At 28.0% G+C, this 7,284-nt stretch overlaps 2 protein-coding genes across 7 annotated transcripts in view; one reads left to right on the top strand and one right to left on the bottom strand.

Moving 5' to 3' along the window:
• LOC117170600 (golgin subfamily A member 6-like protein 22) overlaps positions 1-7,284 on the bottom strand; it is a 125,559-nt gene that overhangs the window by 45,965 nt on the left and 72,310 nt on the right. Inside the window, exon 4 of the transcript XR_004466830.1 lies at positions 5,057-5,193. The gene's annotated coding sequence lies outside the window, so the exon portion shown is untranslated. The remainder of the gene's footprint in view (positions 1-5,056; positions 5,194-7,284) is intronic.
• The window catches only part of LOC117170601 (CREB-regulated transcription coactivator 1-like), a 164,035-nt gene that overhangs the window by 105,545 nt on the left and 51,206 nt on the right, over positions 1-7,284 (top strand). The window lies entirely within an intron of this gene.

Here is a 7,284-nt window from a genome sequence, read left to right as displayed (position 1 = left end):
GAAACCTGGATCCACTACTACACTCCTGAGTCAACGCAACAGGCAAAACAGTGGGTTCCACCGGGCCAAAGTGCTCCGAAGCGTCCAAAAACGCAACAATGTCTCGGAAAGGTTATGGCCTCCGTATTTTGGGATGTACATGGGATAATATTCGTGGGCTATCTTGAAAAAGGTAAAACCATAACCGGAGTATACTATTCATCATTATTGAACCGATTGAATATCGAAATCGCCGAAAAACGACCGCATTTGAAGAAGAAAAAACCGCTTTATCATCACGACAATGCGCCTGTTCATTCATGTTTAGTTGCACAAGCAAAATTGCATGAAATCGGCTTCGAATTGGTTCCTCAGCCCCTAACCTGAAGAGATGGCTCACCGGTAAGCGTTTTGACTCAAATGAGGAGCTCATAGTTGAAACTGAGGCGTATTTTGGACACCTTCCGATCGAGTACTTTTCGGACGGTATCAAAAAGTTAGAAAATCGTTGGACTCGCTGTATCGACCTAAAAGGAGAGTATGTTGAAAAATAAAACCGACTTTGGCCAAAAAAACGTCTCCGTGTTTCATTTTTCAGGGATTTATCAGACTGCCTAGTATCTATGCTTTAAAGCTCTTGAAATTAAAATTATTCGACTCAGAATGTTAAAAATTTTTAATTAGTTGAATCTCTAATTTTTCAATGTTATTGTATTTAAAATAGTGCAATTTTAAATATTCTAATTTAAAATTTTAAAAGCTTTTTAATTTAGAAGTGTTATACTTTGAATGTTCTACTTTTGAATTCTGTTTGGACCTAATTTAAATTTAAAAGAGCTAAGTTTTTAAGATTGGAATCTTAAATTCGAATGATTGAGCAAAAACATAAACTGGACAGAAATTTTGTTCTGAGATTTTGTCCCTTTGATTTATCGAAATTTCCTTTCATTCGAAAAACTGCATTTGTGTCAAATTATTATCAAGATTCATTAACAAAAAAAAGTCAGTTTTAAAACTTCAACTTTCACTCCCTAAAACAAAACAAAAATTCAAAACTGTTCTAAGCGAGTGTAAAAACAGAAGAATTAATTCGAAAAGAATTAATCATGAATATTATTCACATTAATTTACATTAATTTTGAAATATTAATAATGAGCATTTGCTTTCATTAATAATGGTAGAAAAATTAATCCAGAAATTAGTCTATAACTGGTATAATTTCTTCAAACTAAATTAAATTGACTTGAACGTTTTAAAAATTGTCCTATAAAATCTAGAAAATTCCTGGAATTTTAAAATCAGTTTTCTATCACTGAGACAGTGATCGGAGTGTTTCTTCTATACCCCTCCGCACCTTTATAATATTAAAGCACTTTAAGCCTTATGGCCATGTGACGAGTGAGTCGCGTGACCAGATTCCTACATTATGGCCAGCTTTCTTATTTCGCAACTTATTTTCACAGGAAGCTCCACATCGAGTTGAAAATTTGGGATAATAAATAAGAATCACTAAGAAAGGTGGGTCTGGTCCTAAACTTTAATAATTATATAAAAAGTTAAAAAAATTATTTACAACAAAATTTTTTTTTCATAATTATACAAATTTAGGACCAGACCCAACATTCTTAGTGCTTATTGTTTAATATCCCAGATTTTTAACGAGATGTGGCGTTTTATGTCAATATAAGTTGGGAAATAACAGAAGTGGCGGTAAAGTAGGAATCTGACCACGTGACCCACTCATGACATGGCCTTAATGCATTATTTATAAGTAAATAAAGTAATAAATAAAAAAAAATGTATTGAACCACTGTCTTTCATAGGTACATTAAAAATAAAAAATCTTTTTAAAAAACTTGAGGCTGAAATATTTTTAAAAAAGTTTAAATTTTGAAAACCGGAGACCGAAGTCGTGATCCAATATAAAATGGGATCACTTAAAAAATGTATAGTAATTTGAAAAAAAGTATTAAAAGGTGATTGAAATACACCAATTTAAATCATTTAAAAACTCAATATTCCAAGTTAATCAACTGCAAAGTTGACTGTTATAACTTGAACAATTTAAAGTCAAGTCTTAAAAATTGAGCTTCGTTTAAAATTTCATCTTTTTTGGTTAAAAATGCAACTTTCGGATTGAAAATTCAACTTTTTTACAGAAAATTCGTCTTTTGTTTGCAAGTTCAACAATTTGAATGAACCGTTTTTTTCTTGTTGACTGAAAAATCTTTATTTGTTGAAAATTTGTCCTTTTGTCGGAAAATTAATAATTTTAGTTTAAAATTCTTATATCTGGTTGAGAATTTGTCTATTTTGTTGAAAAAAATTGTTGTATGTTTAAAGTTAAGTTTTTTACTCAAGATTTAATTTTCCATTTTTTGTTGAAAATCGATTTTTTCTTGTTAAAATTTTAACTACTTGTTTGGAAATGCAAGTATTTTGATTAAAATTAATCTTTTCGGGTGGAAAATTGAACTTTTCGCGTTGAAAATTCAACTGGCTTCTGAACCATGTTTTTTCGTTGAAAAATCATCTTTTTAGGTTGAAAATGCAACTGTTTGGTTGTAAATGCAATTGTTTCATTAAAAATTAATGTTTTTTGTAGCAAATTGAACTATTTGGTTGAAAATTCATTTTTCTTGATTGATAATTCATGTTTTTGAGTTTTAATGCTAACTGTTTGCTCAAAAATTTCAGCTTGATTCAACTATTAGTTTGAACATTTTTTCAAGTTTTTTTTCAAGATTTTTGGTTAAAGTTTAATTATTTTTGTTTAAAAATTCATATATATGGTTGAAAATCATCTTGGCTTCCAGAAAATTCAATTATTTGGTTAAAAATTCAATTATTATGTTACAAATTGGATTATTTTATTGAAAAATTAAGCATTTTGTTCAGAAGTTATCTCTTTTTGTTAAAAGTTCAACGGCCTTATAAAAAATGCAATTATTTGGATGCAAATGCAACTGTATTTGGCTGCAGAATAATATGTTTTGTTTGAAAATTCGACCATGTGGTTTAAAATTCATCTATGTAAGTCATGAATTCAATAAAATCGTTTAAAATTCAATTTTTTTTAGAATTGCATGATTTCGTTGAAACCTTAAGCATTTTGATCAAAATTTATATTTGTGGTCGAAAATTCAACTTTTCTGTTGAAAATTTGTCCTTTTGGATTGAAAATTCATCTTTTTTGGTTGAAAAATCATCTTCTTTGGTTGAAATAAATAAATAAATTTGTATATTTTAAACTGACATTATTTTATTCCGCGCATGAAAGATTTCATGTTCAAAATATTATCAGATTAAAATAATGTGCTTTGAACATTAATTGTAAGGGAAAAGTCAGCGAAAATTCAGGTTATTTTAAAAATGAAGTTTTTCTGTTACCATGTAAATTTTACCAATACAAATTTATAAATGTTTATTTGGACCATTTCAAATTAAACTATAGTTTAGTTTGGAGTTGCTTCAATAAAACTGTAATAAAATATTTTTACGCTGACTAAATATAAGTTAACTATTTTTGAAATTTTAATATTATATTAAGCGTTCAAACTTGAATAATATTTAATTTCAGCTTAAGAATATTAGAGTGTAGTTTAAAATTTACTTTCAAAGTAATAATTATAATAAGGTCGAAATGACAAATCTTAATGGTATAAAATATTTGATTATGTGAAGACGATGTTAGGTTTTTTATTTAATTGTACATATAAGTATCACAATTTAAATAATCATAATGGATTTTTTAAAAGACAAAACACTGTTAATCTTGAGAACGAGTTAAAATACTTAAAAATGGTTTATTTAATAAACATTATTTTTTGTCGGACGTTTTTATATCGCCAACGATTCTAAGTATAATTGTCCAATTTAAAAAAATTCTTTAATGGCAGAAAGCATTAAAAAATCATTAAAAATTATTTAAAGATATCAAATTTTGTATGAGAAATAGTTTTTCCTTTTCTATATGTAAAAATATATTTTTAACTTTTTACCCATTTTTTCTCTTTCTTGAAAAAATGATCGTATTTCCCCTTTTTTAATTCTTTTTGCGCTCTTGCTCCCTGTTTAGGCATCCTCATTTTTTCTGATTTCTTTCCATTTTTCCAAATGTACACAAATGAAAAAATGATAAATTATGGAAGAGGAGTCAAGAATTTGTTTGATGTTAAAATGCGGTTCGTATAGCGCTTATAAAGACGGCTCCGCAGCGAATCAAGTTTTCCTTGAACCTTGTGCCTGGCCCGAGAACGTATTATAATTAATAATTCGTCGTCGTTTTAAAAGCACAAGTCATAAAATGACATGCGCCGATTTCCACAATTACTTTATAGGTGCTGGTTGTAGCTTTTTTGATCTCTTTTTCTCAAATGATCGCCCTTCAGTCCGCGGAATTTGAAAATGCACTTTCGCAGAATTTAAAAATGCAATTTCGAAGAACTTAAACAATTTATTGTAAATTAAAAGTCATTTTTTAAGGGGGTTACGGCAAAACCATAGAAGTGTAAAAAAAAAATTTCGAGCTAGCAAAAAAACGTTCTCAAAATTCCAATAATTTCTAAAGCAAAAAATGAGATCTATATGAGATCTATAGATCTATAAAAAAATTGGAAAAAGTTAATACTTTACGAGAAAAATATTATCCAAAATCGTATTTTGTTATAACTATGTAAGTTCCATAAAGTTTTTTTGTTTAATTGTTCTTTTAAAATCTAATTGCATACATTATATCAGTGAAGCGCCGGAAACATGATACATAAAGTATATGTATTTCATCATTTTTTATGGACTTATTTGGGGAAATAGTGTAAATAAACAATTAGATGGTATAGAATTTATATTCGTACTATAAATATAACAAAGTGGGTTCAGCAAAACATTGTCCAATGCATGGATTTTATGACATTTTTACCGCGCTATTAGTTTTTCCATATCTCGCATATTAAAAAAAAAGTTTAAACAACATTGTTGAAATAATTTAAAAATACAAATTTTTTCACCACAATGTGGGGTGGAAATTTAGAGGATTTTTAAACCTATAAAGCGTGTTTGGAAAAAAGTGGCACTTACATTGTTTTGCGATGACATCCTTCATTTAATATTAGTTCTTTTTTGTCTACTGGTCGTATATTAACATTTAAATATTGATTTTTATTCATAAGTTGTGAAATATTCCTCTCTTGCTCCGTTGGGACTGGAACTCAGGCCTTCAGAATAAGTTCAAGTTAATATATTCATAATTAAACGCTTTTATTAAATTTCAAATCCTTTTCAAATATTTGTTTTGTCTTACATATTCCATTTTTCAAACATTCTATTTGAAATTTTTTAATAAAAAAAAGTAAAATTTTTTTATATTTAGCAATACTTTACTATCCATTAAAAATAATTATAAATCAAATATTCGAAATTAAACAACAAAAATCGAGTTTTCAGTTAAGATTTTTGAAGATTTAAAAAAAAAACTTAGAAGGTTCTTAAAGATTTTCGAAAATTTCAAGAGAATGAAAACAAATCTTAAGATTCATACATAAATTTTAAATGATTTTTATTTAAAAAATTAATGTTAATAAAATATTAGTCAGGTTTCCAAAATTTACAGAAGTGTTAAAAATAAATGAGCTCTTCAATTAATAAAATATTGAAATGAACAGTTTTGCATCTTAACGGAATTTAATTAAAAATTCAGTTTAGTTGACTTTCAGGTTTTCAGGAGTTCAAATTTGATCAATTTCAATGACCGTAAAAAATTTTTGTGAACCAAGAAATGATCGGAAATTTTGTTTCCTCGATTTAAATGACCACCTTAATTCGAGACTTCAATTTTTAGACCACAAATATTTAAGGAATTAAAGCTTATTTCATTCTCTTCTATTGTATATTATTTTATTTTAGTTTGAGAGAGGAACATTTATTGTAAAATTTGAGTGAATTGTATTGATTCTCTTTAAAGGAATCACTTGCAAAACGTACAGACGGCGCCTATAGATCTTTGGTAGAATGCAGTAAATGACGCTCCTGGAAGATTTATACATTATTTCAAAGAGCAAAGTGGATTACTTTCCTTCCTTTTGTTTCTCCTTAAAAACGAGATCACGAAAAGCACGCGATGCTCGTATTCCATAAATACAATCATGATCCAACACTGAGCTTTGATATCTCTGAAAAGAGTGCTTGCTACACTTGCAGTTCGAAAAAGGTCATATTTTTTGGCCCTGACAATGAGAGAGATAAAGAAAGATATTTTTGTTCTCAGTACAATTGCATCCAATTTCCGTAATTTAGAAACTTATAAATATTTATGTCTCTGAAGGTCGCAACTTGTATAAACGAAATTTTTTTTTTTTTTTAATTACTCAGATGTATTTGCTTGTGTTGAATTATCGTAAAACTAATATAGTAATATATATTGGATATTCGGAAAACATTCCATAATTTCACTATAAAGACTCGGATCTTAGATTTTCTTTTATTAATTACTTTCATTTGATATTTAAAAAAATCAATATGTATACAAAACAATTCTGAAAAATTTTAACTTTGCTCTAAAAGTCCGGTTATCAAATTTTCTTTCATTAATTACTTGCGCTTGATGTCTAACAACACATTGAAATATTGTATTCCAAAATCATTATCGGAAAACTGTGGTTTACCCACCCACACACTCTGAAATGTACACGAAAATCCGGGGAAAATGGTAACTTTCTTCGAAATGCTCGTTTCTTGGATTTTCTTTCCTTTATGACTTATACTTGATTTCAGACAGCAGCAAAAAAGTTTCATCCCAACATCATGATAGGACAGTCTTCCGATCCGATTATTGATGAATCTTTTTTTGGCGTCGTCTAACATAAAATAAAAGTAAATAATGAAAGATAATTCAGGAATAGAGCGTTTAGTAGAAAGTTAGCATTTTTTCCGATTATCAAATATGAGCTTATGTCATTAAAATAATAAATGTGACATTACAATGATTCATTTCTATCAAAAATAATATACTACATTATTTTCATGATACATGCACAACAAAAAATTAATCTGAGTAATTTGTGGAAATTTTATAATTTTGTTTATTGATGTAAATATCCAAAATTTCAGCATCTCTTATACGGAGAAAAATGGATGTTCAAATGTAGATGTTCAAAGGGTAAGATTGTAGCACCTAATACGTAGATATTCATACCAAACATTTAACATCTTTTTAAGATGTTGGGCGTATAAATATTTTTATGTTAAACTGAAACAAATTCAGATGTTAAAACCGTTCGAGCGCATGCGCATCGCGCATTGCAATTTCA

This window comes from Belonocnema kinseyi, chromosome 4 (assembly GCF_010883055.1).
Source record: "Belonocnema kinseyi isolate 2016_QV_RU_SX_M_011 chromosome 4, B_treatae_v1, whole genome shotgun sequence".
NCBI lineage: Eukaryota > Metazoa > Arthropoda > Insecta > Hymenoptera > Cynipidae > Belonocnema > Belonocnema kinseyi.
Note: the sequence above shows the minus strand (reverse complement) of the source record. Positions and strands in the feature narration are given on the sequence as shown.